This window comes from Eschrichtius robustus, chromosome X (genome assembly GCF_028021215.1).
Source record: "Eschrichtius robustus isolate mEscRob2 chromosome X, mEscRob2.pri, whole genome shotgun sequence".
NCBI classification, from domain to species: domain Eukaryota; kingdom Metazoa; phylum Chordata; class Mammalia; order Artiodactyla; family Eschrichtiidae; genus Eschrichtius; species Eschrichtius robustus.
This window is the reverse complement of record NC_090845.1, coordinates 84,539,239-84,557,849: the sequence shown is the minus strand read 5'-3', so window position 1 is coordinate 84,557,849 and position 18,611 is coordinate 84,539,239.

Sequence of the window (18,611 nt, the reverse complement as noted above, 5' to 3'; positions counted from 1 at the left end):
TATATCTCTCCATCTATTTGTATCATCTTTAATTTCTTTCATCAGTGTCTTATAATTTTCTGCATACAGGTCTTTTGTCTCCTTAGGTAGGTTTATTCCTAGATATTTTATTCTTTTTGTTGCATTGGTAAACGGGAGTGTTTTCTTAATTTCACGTTCAGATTTCTCATCATTAGTGTATAGGAATGCAAGAGATTTCTGTGCATTAATTTTGTATCCTGCTACTTTACCACATTAATTGATTAGCTCTAGTAGTTTTCTGGTAGCATCTTTGGGATTCTCTATGTATAGTATCATGCATCTGCAAACAGTGACAGCTTTACTTCTTCTTTTCCGATTTGGATTCCTTTTATTTCTTTTTCTTCTCTGATTGCTGTGGCTAACACTTCCAAAACTATGTTGAATAATAGTGGTGAGAGTGGGCAACCTTGTCTTGTTCCTGATCTTAGTGGAAATGGTTTCAGTTTTTCACCATTGAGGATGATGTTGGCTGTGGGTTTGTCATATATGGCCTTTATTATGTTGAGGAAAGTTCCCTCTATGCCTACTTTCTGCAGGGCTTTTATCATAAATGGGTGTTGAATTTTGTCAAAAGCTTTCTCTGCATCTATTGAGATGATCATATGGTTTTTCTCCTTCAATTTGTTAATATGGTGTATCACGTTGATTAATTACCGTATACTGAAGGATCCTTGCATTCCTGGAACAAACCCCGCTTGATCATGGTGCATGATCCTTTTAATGTGCTGTTGGATTCTCTTTGCTAGTATTTTGTTGAGTATTTTTGCATCTATGTTCATCAGTGATATTGGCCTGTAGTTTTCTTTCTTTGTGACACCTTTGTCTGGTTTTGGTATCAGGGTGATGGTGGCCTCGTCGAATGAGTTTGGGAGTGTTCCTCGCTCTGCAATATTTTGGAAGAGTTTGAGAAGGATAGGTGCTAGCTCTTCTCTGAATGTTTGATAGAATTCGCCTGTGAAGCCATCTGGTCCTCGACTTTTCTTTTTTGGAAGATGTTTAATCACAGTTTCAACTTCAGTGCTTGTGATTGGTCTGTTCATATTTTCTATTTCCTTCTGGTTCAGTCTTGGAAGTTTGTGCATTTCTAAGAATTTGTCCATTTCTTCAAGGTTGTCCGTTTTATTGCCATAGAATTACTTGTAGTAATCTCTCATGATCGTTTGTATTTCTGCAGTGTCAGTTGTTACTTCTCCTTTTTCATTTCTATTTCTATTGATTTGAGTCGTCTCCCTTTTTCTCTTGATGAGTCTGGCTGATGGTTTATTAATTTTGTTTATCTTCTCAAAGAACCAGCTTTTAGTTTTATTGATCTTTGCTATTGTTTCCTTCATTTCTTTTTCATTTATTTCTTGATCTGATCTTTATGATTTCTTTCCTTCTGGTAACTTTGGGTTTTTTTTTTTTTCTTCTTCTTCCTCTAATTGCTTTAGGTTCAAGGTTAGATTGTTTATTTGAGATGTTTCCTGTTTCTTGAGGTAGGCTTGTATTGCTAAAAACTTCCCTCTTAGAACTGCTTTTGCTGCACCGCATAGGTTTTGGGTCCTCGTGTCTCCATTGTTATTTGTTTCTAGGTATTTTTTGATTTCCCCTTTGATTTCTTCATTGTTCACTTCGTTATTAAGTAGTGTATTGTTTAACCTCCATGTGTTTGTATTTTTTACAGATCTTTTCCTGTAATTGATATCTAGTCTCATAACGTTGTGGTCGGAAAAGATACTTGATACGATTTCAGTTTTCTTAAATTTACCAAGGCTTGATTAGTGACCCAAGATATGATCTATCCTGGAGAATGTTCCATGAGTACTTGAGAAAAATGTGTATTCTGTTTTTTTTGGGGTGGAATGTCCTATAAATATCAATTAAGTCCATCTTGTTTAATGTATCATTTAAAGCTTGTGTTTCCTTATTTATTTTCATTTTGGATGATCTGTCCATTGGTGAAAGTGGGGTGTTAAAGTCCCCTACTATGATTGTGCTACTGTCGATTTCCCCTTTTATGGCTGTTAGTATTTGCCTTATGTATTGAGGTGCTCCTATGTTGGGAGCATAAATGTTTACAGTTGTTATATCTTCTTCTGGGATCAATCCCTTGATCATTATATAGTGTCCTTCTTTGTCTCTTGTAATAGTCTTTATTTTAAAGTCTATTTTGTCTGATATGAGAATTGCTACTCCAGCTTTCTTTTGATTTCCATTTGCGTAGAATATCTTTTTCCATCCCCTCACTTTCAGTCTGTATGTGTCCCTAAGTCTGAAGTGGGTCTCTTGTAGACAGCATATATACGGGTCTTGTTTTTGTATCCATTCTGCCAGTGTGTGTCTTTTGGTGGGAGCATTTAATCCATTTACATTTAAGGTAATTATCGATATGTATGTTCCTATTCCCATTGCCTTAAGTGTTTTGGGTTTGTTATTGTAGGTGTTTTCCTTCTCTTGTGTTTCTTGCCTAGAGAAGTTCCTCTAGCATTTGTTGTAAAGCTGGTTTGGTGGTGCCGAACTCTCTCAGCTTTTGCTTGTCTGTAAAGGTTTTAATTTCTCCATCAAATCTGAATGAGATCCTTGCTGGGTAGAGTAATCTTGGTTGTAGGTTTTTCTCCTTCATCACTTTAAATATGTCCTTCCACTCCCTTCTGGCTTGCAAAGTTTCTGCTGAAAGATCAGCTGTTAACCTTATGGGGATTCCCTTGTGTGTTATTTGTTGTTTTTCCCTTGCTGCTTTTAATATGTTTTCTTTATATTTAATTTTTGATAGTTTGATTAATATGTGTCTTGGCGTGTTTCTCCTTGGATTTATCCTGTATGCGACTCTCTGTGCTTCCAGGACTTGATTAACTATTTCCTTTCCCATATTAGGGAAGTTTTCAACTATAATCTCTTCAAATATTTTCTCAATCCCTTTCTTTTTCTCTTCTTCTTCTGGGACCCCTATAATTCGAATGTTGGTGCGTTTAATGTTGTCCCAGAGGTCTCTGAGACTGTCCTCTGTTCTTTTCATTCTATTTTCTTTATTCTGCTCTGCAGTAGTTATTTCCACTCTTTCATCTTCCAGGTCACTTATCCGTTTTTCTGCCTCAGTTATTCTGCTATTGATCCCTTCTAGAGTATTTTTAATTTCATTTATTGTGTTGTTCATCGTTGCTTGGTTCCTCTTTAGTTCTTCTACGTCCTTGTTAAATGTTTCTTGCATTTTGTCTATTCTATTTCCAAGATTTTGCATTATCTTTACTATCACTATTCTGAATTCTTTTTCAGGTAGACTGCCTATTTCCTCTTCATTTGTTAGGTCTGGTGTGTTTTTACCTTGCTCCTTCATCTGCTGTGTGTTTTTCTGTCTTCTCATTTTGCTTATCTTACTGTGTTTGGGGTCTCCTCTTTGCAGGCTGCACGTTCGTAGTTCCTGTTGTTTTTGGTATCTGTCCCCAGTGGCTAAGGTTGGTTCAGTGGGTTGTGTAGGCTTCCCACTGGAGGGGACTGGTGCCTGTGTTCTGGTAGATGATGCTGGATCTTGTCTTTCTGGTGGGCAGGTCCACATCTGGTGGTGTGTTTTGGGGTGTCTGTGGCCTTATTATGATTTTAGGCAGCCTCTCTGCTAATGGATGGGGCTGTGTTCCTGTCTTGCTAGTTGTTTGGCATATGGTGTCCAGCACTGTAGCTTGCTGGTTGTTGAGTGAAGCTGGGTCTTGGTGTTGAGATGGAGCTCTCTGGGAGATTTTCACCATTTGGTATTATGTGGAGCTGGGAGGTCTCTTGTGGATCAATGTCCTGAAGTTGGCTCTCCCACCTCAGGGCACAGCCCTGATGCCTGGCTGGAGCACCAAGAACCTTTCATCCACACGGCTTTTGGGAGGTCTGACGTCTTCTGCCAGCATTCAGTGGGTGTTCTATAGGAGCAGTTTCACGTGTAGATATATTTCTGATGTATCTGTCAAGAGGAAGGTGATCTCCGTGTCTTACTCTTCCGCCACCTTTTCCTCTCCTCCATTGTATATTCTTGCCTCCTTTATCAAAGATAAGGTGACCATATGTGTATGGGTTTATTTCTGGGCTTTCTATCCTGTTCCATTAATCTGTATTTCTGTTTTTGTGCCAGTACCATACTGTCTTGATTACTGTAGCTTTGTAGTGTAGTCTGAAGACAGGGAGCCTTATTCCTTTAGCTCCGTTTTTCTCTCTCAAGAATGCTTTGACTATTTTGGGTCTTTTGGGTTTCCACACAAATTGTAAAATTTTTGGTTCTAGTTCAGTGAAAAATGCCATTGGTAGCTTGATAGGGATTGTATTGAATCTGTAGCTTGCTTTGGGTACTATAGCCATTTTCACAATGTTGATTCTTCCAATCCAAGAACATGGTATATGTCTCCATCTGTTTGTCTTGTCTGTAATTTCTTTCATCAGTCTCTTATAGTTTTCTTCATAGAGGTCTTTTTCTCTTTAGGAAGGTTTATTCCTAGGTATTTTATTCTTTTTGTTTCAATGGTAAATGGGATTGTTTCCTTAATTTCTCTTTCAGATTTTTTTGTCATTAGTGTATAGGAATGCAAGAGATTTCTGTGCATTAATTTTGTATCCTGCTACTTTACCTAATTCGTTGATTAGCTCTAGTAGTTTTCTGGTAGCATCTTTAGGCTTCTCTTTGTATAGTATCATGTCATCTGCCAACAGTGACAGTTTTACTTCTTCGTTTCTGATTTGGATTCCTTTTATTTCTTTTTCTTCTCTGATTGTTGTGGCTAAAACTTCCAAAACTATGTTGAATAATAGTGGTGAAAGTGGGCAACCTTGTCTTGTTCCTGATCTTAGTGGAAATGGTTTCAGTTTTTCACCATTGAGGACGATGTTGGCTGTGGGTTTGTCATATATGGCCTTTATTATGTTGAGGTAGGTTCCCTCTATGCCCACTTTCTGGAGAGATTTTGTCATAAATGGGTGTTGAATTTTGTCTAAAGCTTTCTCTGCATCTATTGAGATTATCAAACGGCTTTTATCCTTCAGTTTGGTAAATATGGGGCATCAGATTGATTGATTTGCATATATTGAAGAATCCTTGCATTCCTGGGATAAACCCCTCTTGATCATGGTGTATGATCGTTTTAATGTGCTGTTGGGTTCTTTTTGCTAGTGTTTTGTTGAGGATTTTTGCATCTATTTTCATCAGTGGTATTGGTCTGTAGTTTTCTTTTTTTGTGACATCTTTTTCTGGTTTTGGTGTCAGGGTGATGGTAGCCTTGTAGAATGAGTTGGGGAGTGTTCCTCCGTCTGCAATATTTTGGAAGAGTTTGCGAAGGATAAGTGTTAGCTCTTCTCTAAATGTTTGACAGAATTCACCTGTGAAGCCATCTGGTCCTGGGCTTTTGTTTGTGGAAGATTTTTAATCACAGTTTCAATTTCAGTGCTTGTGATTGGTGTGTTCATATTTTCTATTTCTTCCTGGTTCAGTATTGGAAGGTTGTACTTTTCTAAGAATTTGGCCATTTCTTCCAGGTTGTCCATTTTATTGACATTTAGCTGCTTGTAGTAGTCTCTCATGATCCTTTGTATTTCTGCAGTGTCAGTTGTTACTATTCCTTTCTCATTTCTAATTCTGTTCTTCCTTTTTTTCTTCATGAGTCTGGCTAATGGTTTTTCACTTTTGTTTATCTTCTCAAAGAACCAGCTTTTAGTTTTATTGGTCTTTGTTATTGTTTCCTTCATTTGTTTTTCATTTATTTCTGATCTGATCTTTATGCTTTCTTTCCTTCTGCTAACTTGAGTTTTTTTTTTTTTTTGGTTGTTCTTTCTCTAATTGCTTTAGGTGTAAGGTTAGGTTGTTTATTTGAGATTTTTCTTGTTTCTTGAGGTAGGATTGTATTGCTATAAACTTCCCTCTTAGAACTGCTTTTGCTGCATCTCTAGGTTTTGGGTCATCTTGTTTTCATTGCCATTTGTTTCTAAGTATTTTTTGAACTCCTCTTTCCTTTCTTCAGTGATCTCTTGGTTATTTAGTAGCATATTGTTTAGCCTCCATGTGTTTGTATTTTTTACAGCTTTTTTCCTGTAATTGATATCAAGTCTCATAGCATTGTTGTCAGAAAAGATACGTGATATGATTTCAATTTTCTTAAATTTACCAAGGCTTGGTTTTTGACCCAAGAGATGATCTATCTTGGAGAGTGTTCCATGAGCTCTTGAGAAGGAAGTGTATTCTGTTGTTTTTCGGTGGAATGTCCTATAGATATCAATTAAGTCCATCTTGTTTAATGTATCATTTAAATCTTGTGCTTCCTCCTTTATTTTCATTTTGGATGATCTGTCCATTGGTGAATGTGGGGTGTTAAAGTCCCCTACTATTTTTGTGTTACTGTCGATTTCCCCTTTTATGTCTGTTAACATTTACCTTATGTATTGAGGTGCTCCTATGTTGGGTGCATAAATATTTACAATTGTTATATCTTCCTCTTGGATTGTTCCCTTGATCATTATGTAGTGTCCTTCTTTGTCTCTTGTAATAGTCTTTATTTTAAAGTCTATTTTGTCTGATATGAGAATTGTTACTCCCACTTTCTTTTGATTTCTATTTGCCTGGAATTTCTTTTTCCATCCCCTCACTTTCAGTCTGTATGTGTCCCTAGGTCTGAAGTGGGTCTCTTGTAGACAGCGTATATATGGGTGTTATTTTTGTATCCATTGGCTAAGGCTGTGTCTTTTGGTTGGAGCATTTTATCCATTTACATTTAAAGTAATTATCAATATGTATATTCCTATTACCATTTTCTTAATTGTTTTGGGTTTGTTTTTGTAGGTCTTTTCCTTCTCTTGTGTTTCCTGCCTAGATAAGTTCCTTTAGCATTTGTTCTAAAGCTGGTTTTGTGGTGTGAATTCTCTTAGCTTTTGCTTGTCTGTAAAGGTTTTAATTTCTCCATTGAATCTGGATGAGATCCTTGTTGGGTAGAGTAATCTTGGTTGTAGGTTTTTCCACTTTCATCACTTTAAATATGTCCTGCCACATGCTTCTGGCTTGCAGAGTTTCTGCTGAAAGATCAGCTATTAACCTTATTGGGATTCCCTTTTATGTTATTTGTTGATTTTCCCTTGTTGCTTTTAATATATTTTTTTTTTTGTACTTAATTTTTGATAGTTTGATTAATATGTGTCTTGGGTGTTTCTCCTTGGATTTATCCTGTATGGGACTCTCTGCGCTTCCTGTACTTGATTGACTATTTCCTTTCCCATATTAGAGAAGTTTTCAACTATAATCTCTTCAAATATTTTCTCAGTCCCTTTATTTTTCTCTTCTTCTTCTGGGACCCCTATAATTCGAATGTTGGTGCATTTAATGTTGTCCCAGAAGTCTCTGAGACTGTCCTCAATTCTTTTCATTATTTTTTCTTTATTCTGCTCTGCTGTAGTTATTTCCACTATTTTATCTTCCAGGTCACTTATCCGTTCTTCTGACTCAGGTATTCTGCTGTTGATTCTTTCTAGAGAATTTTTAATTTCATTTATTGTGTTGTTTATCATTGTTTGTTTGCTCTTTAGTTCTTCTTATTCCTTGTTAAACATTTCTTGTATTTTCTCCCTTCTATTCTCAAGATTTTGGATCATCTTTACTATCATTACTTGAATTCTTTTTCAGGTAGACTGCCTATTTCCTCTTCATGTGTTTGGTCTGGTGGGTTTTTTACCTTGCTCCTTCATCTGCTTCATATTTCTTTGTCTTCTCATTTTGGATAACTTACTGTGTATGGGGTCTCCTTTTCACAGGGTGCAGGTCCGTTGTTCCCATTGTTTTTGGTGTCTGCCCCCAATGGGTGTGGTTGGTTCAGTGGCTTGTGTAGACTTCCTGGTGGAGGGGACTGCTGCCTGTGTTCTGGTGGGTGGGGCTGGATATTGTCTTTCTGGTGGGCAGGTCCGTGTCTGGTGGTGTGTTCTGGGGTGTCTCTGGCCTTATTATGATTTTAGGCAGCCTCTCTGCTATGGGTGGGTTTGTGTTCCTGTCTTGCTAGTTGTTTGGCATAGGGTGTCCAGCACTCTAGCTTGCTGGTCATTGAGTGGAGCTGAGTCTTAGCATTGAGATGGAGATCTCGGGGAGAGCTTTTGCCATTTGATATTACATGGAGCTGGGAGGTCTCTGGTGGACCAATGTCCTGAACTTGGCTCTGCCACCTCAGAAGCACAGACCTCACACCCGGCCAGCGCACCAAGACCCTGTCAGCCACACGGTCAACAGTTGGCAATAGAGGGCCTGTAAACTTCTCTTCATGGTATCATCTGGTCCTGCTTTTTCTCCAGTTTATTCATGATTCTGTCCTGGAGTATAGCCTGTGAGTTAAGTCTTAAATGTCAATTCACTGCCTCCTCCATCTTTATAACAGAAGTTGGCTTATATCCTACTCTACTAACATAAACTTTGCTTACAGACTGATTACCGGTGTGGAATGCTAACTCCTGTACCACAGCAATTAATGGTCTTGTGGTCTATCATAAATACGCAGAGTTAGACATCCCTCTTCAGCAACACTAAAATGCAGACTCTCTAAGGTAAGAAATTTTCTAGTTTTAACTCTGACAACTCAACTGAGTTTAGTCAAGTCATCTGACAGATGGCCACATCATCTTTATTTAATATTTAAGCCTAATATAGCTCTCACTGTGTGCTAGGAATGGCTACATGTGCTTTATAAATATTAGTCCATTTAAACTTCACAACAATGTGACGATTTAGATATGCTTATTTTCATAACTTAACATATAAGGGAACTAAGGTGCAGAGAATCCAAGTTACCCAGTGATGAGTTGGGTAACTTGTAATCATAACCTGGCAGTCCAACTCCAACTCCTCACCACTACACTCTATCACCTTTCAGTACAGATTGTTTTAAGGCAGCAATTATCTGAATGTTGGTTTTCTGTCTTTTCTATGAATTGGGTTAAATAGCACTAAATGGTTTTCAGGGCACCAGGGATGACCCTTCGTTAGACCCTGTGTAGCAACAGGTCTTCAGATAATGCCAAAGGCTTTATCTTCAGTCAGTGGCCCCAGGAAGATCTCAAGGTGATATGAGTGACAACAGATAGATTCAAGAATCAGGGTGCTGTGCTATTGGAAGTGATCTTAGTCAAGTCCCAGAGGGTGTCAGTATCATCTCAAGGTTACCAGATCACTTACAAGTACCAAAAGGAAAAAGAATTATCAATCATTAGGGAGTCTCCTATGGAAGGCCAATTAAGAGATACTGAACCATGGAAGAAATTAATGAGTCTCATTTCTAAAAAATATCAGGCTCATGGATATTCATTATTAAACGAAAATTTCCTATATTTTAAAAATAGGTGAAATCCCTCCACTTGGGATGATCATGAATAACAGAGGCTCACTTTCATTTGGAGTTTCTTATTTACTTATCCAGATACTTGAGTTCTTAATTAGCCATGAAACTAAAATCGCTGACCATCTTCTTCAATTGGTATTCAGTACTATTTACAGAAACTAGTTTAGAAAACTCAGAGAGAAAAGTCTTAGCAATCATGCAGTTCCAGTTTTAAATCATACGTTCATGACTATTAGTAGTCCTAAGTGCTTAAATAGCAACTCACAATTCAGAAAGCTGTTCCAATCCAAGATAAACTCTTCTAGAGCTGGCTCTACATTACACTGACCCAACAGATTTAATTATTTTCCAGATTAGTATAACCAAATGCGATTCTACAGAACTGATATTCATTAAATTCCTAGGAAATTACTTGTATTTTCAACAAATTCTGGAGCTGAAACAGTAGATTTTTTTCTTCCTAAAATCTTGTAAATTTTAATAACTTACAAGGTTCTCAGTGTCAGATCTTACAAGCTTAACATTCTAGCAGATGAGGTCATACAAATTAATGTTGAACAAAAAGGAAAGACCATATGAATGTTGCACTTCAATTATCTGTGACATAATCGTCTTGTGACGTGCAGGATGACCCAGGAAAAAGGGAGAAGTGATGGCACCAGCGATGAAATCTAATTAAATAATTAGTAAAATCTGTCCAATAGATCTGATTAATCAAAAAAATGCAAGATAAAAAGATCCAGTATAATAGTCAACAATGTCAGCGTCTGTTTGGACAATATTTAGCAATTGATATCTTTGTAATACAAATAATTCCGATGAAGCTTAAGGCTATTACGTCTTGCACCCTATCTGCCAAACTTAAGCCTCTCTTTGGCACCCTGAGCCTTCTATTTAATTCTAATTAACTTTCTCAGAGTAAATTTAGGATAAATATGTTCTAATAATTGTGTAGTTCTAAATAAATGAATGCACATTCGTATGAAAGAGATTAATTCCAGAATAGTCTCTGATCTCTTTTGGAAACAGTGTCCAGCACTAGACCATGCTTTTTCTTTGACCAAGTGAGTTTTTATTGGAAAAGTTTACAATCAGTCCATGATTTACATTGAACAAGTATATCTATTACTATAACATGTTAAATACCAACTATAAAAATCAAAATACATATTTATCACTTATCTATTAATCTATCTCCCTATCTATCTTTACTTTTGTCTGGGGTAATACTGTCTACCTTCTGACAATGAAAACAAATATTTTCAAGTCCTTCTCCATAAAGTATGGCCACAGAAAACACACCAAAAGATTTGCCTTGTCATTGTAGTTATATTACATTAAAATTTAAAAAAACAAATAAAATTTGAAAATCCCCAATCGGGAGAGATTTCAAACATAAAGTGTTTATACATCTTAAATAGTTGCTTTGTAAGTTTGTCAAATTCTCCTCTCTTTAGTATATCCTTATTTAGTATCTGTTCTTCTTTTCTACAGCAGCTTAGCTTAGAACATGCAGATATCTCACCAACTGAAAGGTAAATTAATAATAAAAAGTCACACCTAAATCAAAGTGATTTTAGCTTTCACATTAAGACAGATCCATCATTAAAATCAATATCCCTCCTTGAATTAAAAACCTGTCAGATAACTGACAGGCTCAGTCCTTCATTCTTTTGGATCCAATGTATTTTTTAAAAGTCTTTTTGCAAAACGCTACTGTACTTTGCTTTAATGTTATATTAAAACTGTAATTTAAATGTATTCTGTGTTAAACAGGCACAATAAAAATAAATTATTACAAATAACTCCACATCAGAAATTTCATTTGTCAGCTACTAAAATGAAGAAATTAGTATTCAGAGATAAACCTCCTAAAATGACCAAAATATTAAATTGCTATTTTATTTCCTAACTTTATTATTTGATATTAGTTAAGTATAATATACTTACTGTGTATGAACTAAAATTAACAAGTTTATAAGTTTTTTTTTAAGTTTCAGGAAATGCAATCGTGTGACATATGGTTACACAAGCTTATTCAACATTCATATTAATTAACCTGTGCTAATTTAAAAATCAGATAAAAGTACAACTAGGAAAAACAAATCACATTTACAAAGGCCATTAACCCATAATACTCGGTAAAATTTTTAATTTCACTATATAAATTACCAAAGTTTTCATAGGATTTGTAAAATTTTCTTTTACAGATACCCCAAGTGTAATCAGATTCCTTTCATCAACTGCTTCTAAGAGATTGGGTCCAGATCTAGGAGCACAAAGGAAGAACTTTACCAGAGATACTCTGAGAAGGAGGCTGACAAGATTTTTCTGCTAATCCACACAACGTTACAGGAAATTATAGGACAAGGCTTATACACCTCACTGGTATAAATCACCTATACCAGACAACAGCTCAACAGATTGGTCAACTACTGAAAATCAAGTGGACATAATAATGCCACCAGCTGAGATGACTGTGCACATCCTTCTGTAAGATTTCTTTAGCATCTGAATTTATATAAAGCTGCCCTGGTCAGACAGAACCCATCTCATCTTGGAGGACTAATATTCCAATCCTGTGAACTGTGTCACTGGGAAGTGACAAATTCCATCCTGTACCGAACTGGCTCTTAAGAACTAAGACTGCTCTTAGAAGTGAGAGAAAAAGAGACACTGGTTCTCAACAAATTCCACTGAGGTGTAGACACATCTTTCCATAGACTTCTAGACTGTTGCTAAAGTTAATCCTAGTATTAATAATATCCTACTTAAATACTTCTCTCTAGTATTCCTACTTAATGTCAGTAGGTTTATTTATCATTTAATGTACTGAGAATTTACAAAGTTAAAATCGCTAACTAGATCATTATTATTTTGTGGATAAGATGTTCTTCCATTGTTGTTACTATATTTTCCTGGATATAGAGGCTGAAAACTAAGGGATAAGTAAGCACAAAGTGTATTTTCTCAGACTTAAATCTTAAGTCTAAAGTTATTTTTGTAATAAGGAATTAATATCCCTGTAATATTTAATGCTGTTGTTTTTTGTTAACTAATTCTACTATTTTGCGACAAAGATGCCTTTAGACAAGTGGTGTTGCCCTGATTGTAAAGAGCCATGTCTCCCTACTCTGGCTCTAGGTCATTGGTTACTACAGACTAGACTTGTTCAAAATGATTATTCAGAAGCTGACCTAGATCGAATGTTTAGAGCTAGTTTTTGCCCTCAGTGTCACCACTCAATTACAGGCCTTACTCAGCCTCCTTTTCCCATTGAGTGGGCTCCCTCAAATTTTACCAGGTGGACACATGAGAAGGCCTTTCATCCCATTCACCAAGGCCCTCCACTGGTTAGGAAAAATATATATCAGTCCAAACTGTTTACATTTAATGCTGCATTACATTTTATTTTGTCCAGGACCAATAAAGTCTTAGACCACAGGCTTGGCGGTTATATTGAAATGGCATCTGAAAGAGAAATAACATTAACTACATCTTCAGTTCCTTTATTGGATGACTCTGTTCCTGAGGGTTCTGCCATGGAGTACACAGACTTAACGCCATCAAATGATGGTTTTATTTCTGAGGAGATTTTCATGGAGAAACCAGACTACTTTTAAATAGCTCTCTTATTCTGCTATCCAGTTAGTTCCAGATAAGATCATTGCCTCTTTCTATAGTCATAAGTCTAATGTTATGTTTCTAATTACTGAGGTTAAAGATGTAATCCAGGTATAGTACCTAGAACTCTATTTAAAAGGTACTATCACAGTGCTGTCTTAAATAATTATAACTTAACGTGATATAAAGTGAAAAGGACAATATGCTTTTGTTAACTGCTGTAAATTTGTTCTTAGAGCTTTCCAAACTATTTTAAATACAGTTTTCTCTGAGTTATTTTAGGGCTTAATATGTGGCTTGTGTACATCACCTTCACATATATAAACTTATATAAAAAGCTTTATCACTTGGGCATGATTTAACATAATTCCGATTTGCTTCTTATATTCCTGAGGCTTATTCTCTTAATGCTAAGCATAACACTTTGGGACTAGGTAATTTACATCTATTAAAAACCTCACTCAAATACAATGGCTTACAATGAAGATAGTACATATCTTATAGTTGCCTACTTGTATAAGATTTTTCCTCAACAGTTCCAATGTTCAAACCAAGGAAGATGACCAAACATATCACAAGTGTAATAATTGTGGTAAAATTTATGGGAAGCAAAGGGAAAGGATTTGGACACATGAGTGAATTCCAAAATAAAAAGAATCATAATATTTCTGATTCTTACAAGTATGTAGAGGTTTGTTTGGTTTTCTTTGTTTTCTTTAGACTACTGTTTGGAGAAAGAAATACTTCCCCATTTCTGTCGCAGTGTATTTACCCTCAATAATTCAACTGTTTAGATACAAATTTCCAGAAAGTTTTTCAGAATTTTATTTTAACCGCATGGGTGAAGTTTCTTATAATGATCTAAAACATCAAGATGTTCTGTAAAAAAGAGCCCAATGAGATGTACTAATAATACCTGTGTCTCGTCACATTGTTTCAAAGCTTTCTTCATCTTCATCAAAGTTATTCTTGCCTATAAAATAAATGTTCGCTTACAGATGAACTACCAGTGGAGAGTTATTAATAATTTCCTTTTTCATGAAGTATTTACGGCCATCAAAATCTTTAGATTCATTCCTTTGCCTCCTATTTAGTGTAAATGAAGATGTGCCACAATGCATAATATTCCTTTTTTCCCATTTACTCATTCATTCAACAAATACATGAGCTCCTACTCTTTATCAAGCACATTGTAAGCACTAGAGGTATAGTGTCAAGCAAAAACATGCACCGTCCCTGCCCTCATAGTATTTAAAGATATAGTGGTGGAGACAAAAAATAATCAACTAATGATACAAATTAAAGCAAAGTTACAACTCTGATAAAACCTAGAAAGAGTTTCACAGAGCTCTGAGAGCAGTTAGTGGTGGATTTGGCCCAGGCAATGCCACTGAGATGACATCTGAAGGATACACAGGAGTCAGGTGAACAAGTGAGTGAAGAACATTCTATGCAGAGGACAAGTGCATAGCTCTATAAGACAAAATAGGAAGAAGATTATGAGAGGGTGAGACAGGGTCATTGTGGTTTGAGCACGGTATAACATGAGGCGGGACAGTAGGTAGGAGCCAAACTCTTTGGGGACTTTACACCTCGTGCAGCAGTTCTGTCTTGATCCTAAGAGCAAAGGGAAGCCAAAAATCATCTATAGACCATTCTTCTGAGTTTCATGACTGACATACTTTCACATTAAAATGGCAATGTTCTTCTGAAACTTATCAGGGAAACCTGTGGGAAACTGACTAAGTTTATCACTTTGAAAAATGACAATGGCAAATAATGCATAGCACTTTCTATCGAGGTACTGTTCTAAGAGTTTCACATGCATTAACTTATTTAATCTTCTCAATAATGCCCTGACATAGATCCTATAATCATCACCAGCTTACAGATGAGGAGACGAAAGCACAGAGACCTTCAGTAACTTGTCCCAGTTCACACTGCTATTAAATTGCATTTGAACCCGAGTGGTCTGTCTCCTGAGATTCTGTTTTTAAGAATTATGCTTTTTATGCCCCTCATACCAATAAGCATATTTTGGCACTAGTATTAAGCAACACTAAAATAGTTGTAAGTTTATTACTGTTTTCATACAAAAAGTTAGTGTGATTCTGCATGAAGAACTGGAGAAGGTTTTTTATGTTTGGTTCGTTTTGTTTTGTTGTTTTTTTCTGCATGGGGTTGGAAAAGGGGATATCAGGGATTTTGATGTAGTTCTGGCAGTCAGTAAAATGACAGAAGAATCTTTGGAACCTGAATTTCTTGTGTTCAGCTGCTTAGCTTCCAAATTTTGAAGTGGATTTACATCCAGCATTTAGAGAAATGCCTGTGATTAGTTGAAACAGAGACCACATGAAAAATGATATTTCATGGGCACATTTAAAAAGAAGTTAAAAGCCAGAGTAACAAACAAATGAAACAAATACATTTCAAGCTTTAGAAAATTAATAGCTTGGGATAAGATTAAGTCGTGCTGTGAATTTAATTATAAGTTATGAAAATGTATTAATATGTAATATTATCATCAAATCTCTAATATAGTGAATGTGTGCAGAACCTTGTGCGATAATGCATTGCTATGTTAAGTGCAGTTTCAGTTTTGTGCTGATACTTGAAAACCAGTTATATAGGTTATTGTAACTGTCTTTTCATTCTCAAGTTATCTGTATATTGTAATTAAATGAATTCATATTTTCAGAACACCACAATGATTGGAAAGTAGAACCTAGAAATCTATTTATCACAATTATGACAACATAATTGCAATTGGGTTTTTACCTGTAAGATCGGTTTACATGCTCACTTTTAAAGATAGAAGATGATATTTTTTTAACTTAGACATTTAAAACTATAAATTATAAATTATGCTTTTTAGATAACATTTTATGGCAATATAAAAAAGAGATCTAGATAATATATTGATTAGTTTTATGGGACTGACATATACCAACAAAAATAGATACTGGCAGCCAATTATATGGGACTATACAGTGAGAGACTTCCTGACTGTGTACTATTATTCTTTCTTTCACCAACAAAAGGTCTCGTTTGGAAAGAAATTTCATGCCAACTACTGATAATCAACTACCTTAGTGAAAATGGAAAAAGAGATGACCTGCTTTCACCTGGTAAACTTTTAAATGCCATATCAACATTGGGGGGGGGGGATTTTTTTTTTTTAAGCATGAAATTTGTTATATTTTTATTGGTTTGTTCTGTCTCTTCCTCTGTCTCCCTATCTCTGCAGTTGTTACTATACTACACAGTGGTAAATTATGTGTAACTATATATTTTAATGCTGCAACACATCGGATCAATGATTGAACAGACATTATGAACCGATACCTGGTATGTTATGTTTAAATATATCAATCCCTAGAGGTCTACACTCTGCTGCAAAATCTGTTTGGATAACTTACTAGTGAGTATTCATGAATATGTTTTCACAGTAAAATGTATAGGTTACATTGCTAGATAATGATCTGTACCTGTGGATTATCCAAGAGTGTTTGGAAATGGAGAGCCAACATAAGGATGTCGTGCATCTAGTAAGATGCTGAATGCCAGCTATGCTTTCTCCACTACATCATGATGAAGATAGTGCTCCTCACCCAATAACAGCCATCAGCCTTTCTCTCTAAATTATCTTCCTCCAGTTCCTCTCCCTATATTCTAGGACATTAAAATCCTGTTTCAATAAATCCATGAATATTGGAAGACAGGGATTGAACTAGAATCTTTTATAAATATAATGTAACATAGGGGGAAAAGGGCATTAGGCCATATGGACTTGATAAAATTTTGAAATATGTTGGCTACATAATTCTCTCCAAAGGGAGATTTTAGGCAAGGACCATAGACACTCCTTTTTCTGTTTCCCTTTGTGGTTTCTCCTGCTTTATTGCCTATAAAATGGTATTCATCGTTTAGATAAACACAATTTGCTGTTCATTGACCAACAATCCATCAGAAAAACATCCATAAGAATGAAACTAGGACATTTGCATTGATTAAAGAAAAAAAAACCAGTTTGGAATATAACCTGGAATTAAAATCAGGTAAGGGACCTAAAATACACTTCATAGTACCAGCTTCTTTTATGTATTTTTATTTTTTATAGAAAACTGGGATTGTAGAAAAATTCTGAATATAAGGATCAAAGACAAATTGTTTACATTCTCTTTTTCTAATAATGCGGTGTGATGAGCACTTGACAGTGCACATATAGTAATGAACAGATGAATATTAATTGATCAACTACTATGTGCCCAGCACTCTTGGTGCATTTATGAAGTTTATGCTTTGAGCAAAGAGATAACACATACAAATATGTAATAAAGTTCATTTTGAGACACTATACTCAGAAATTCCTAATTATCAAGTGATCCTTTTAGGAAGTTTGAGTAAACCTGCAGGAGATTGTCTAGAGTTTCAGGGTCAAGTTAGGTCAGTGGACATGGCTGCTCAGGACGCTATGAAATTTGTACGATCTCCAGAGCAACTTTTTATATGTGAAGAGAAGTCCAGCCCTTGGAAGATCTCAAGGCCAAGTCTCTTTGTAGTTGGTGGGCAGTCATAAAAGCAAAGTAGTGTGGTGAAAATAGCACTGGACCAAGAACTTGAAATTTGGGTTCTAGTGTTTGTTCTTCTACTAAATAATGTGGGACCCTGCATACATTACTTAATTTTTCTGTGATTTTTGTTCCTCATTTGTAAAGAGGTGCTTGGGAAGAGAGAGGTATGTTAAGAGAAAGGTATGTTGAAAATAGGTGACTTCTTTCCAGAAATAAACATATGTTATTCAAAAACACAAATGATGATATTTCTGTTATTGCAAATAGATGGAACTATCTAGGGCCCCTGTGTTCAGCAGCACTGACTATACACTGAATAATAAAGGAAATCATTGACATTGATTAAGACTGATGTTGTGGCCATTCCATAGAAGCAGGGTGGATTTCCCCATATTCAAAATGTAGTTCAGATGTCAAATGATGAAAACACATACACACACCAAGAAGGTATTTTAAAAGTTTCTTACTTACATAATGAAGCTTTCTAGAGAGAACAGGGTGATTCCCAAGCTGGCCTGAAAATGGCTTGAGAGGTCAGGGAAAGGAGATTGGCTTGGGGTGTTTTTATGTGATTAGCGGTTGGGGTCAGGGTTAGGGTTCTTAGAAGCAGTTCAGGGTTTGTGTGGTTTTAACTTCCTGCTGGTACCAAAAAGGAGAGAACACTGCAGCTTTCTTGTCAGCTTGCTCAGATGTGGGATAGAAGGGGAAAGGAAGAGTGGTGGGACTTGAAACCTGTCAGCAGTGAAACATCAAAAATGATGTCAACCTTTTTTATTACACACAGGAATGGTGCCTCCTAATGTCATGCAACTTGGAAGTCCTGAATTTATTTTTTAAAAATGTTTTAACTTATATTTGTATAGCATTTTGTCTACATGTGGTCTTCTTAGTTTCATCTCCTGATTTTATAGATGAAGACACTGAGTCTTTGAGAGGTAAGTTTCTCGTCTATAATCATAGCTAGTAATATAAAGGTATCAAGCGTATTATTACAAATGCTCCTCAATTATGGAATTACTATGTTTGAGTATGCAATTATTATATTGTCCAGCAAACAAACAAACATATAATTCCTCATCCAAAT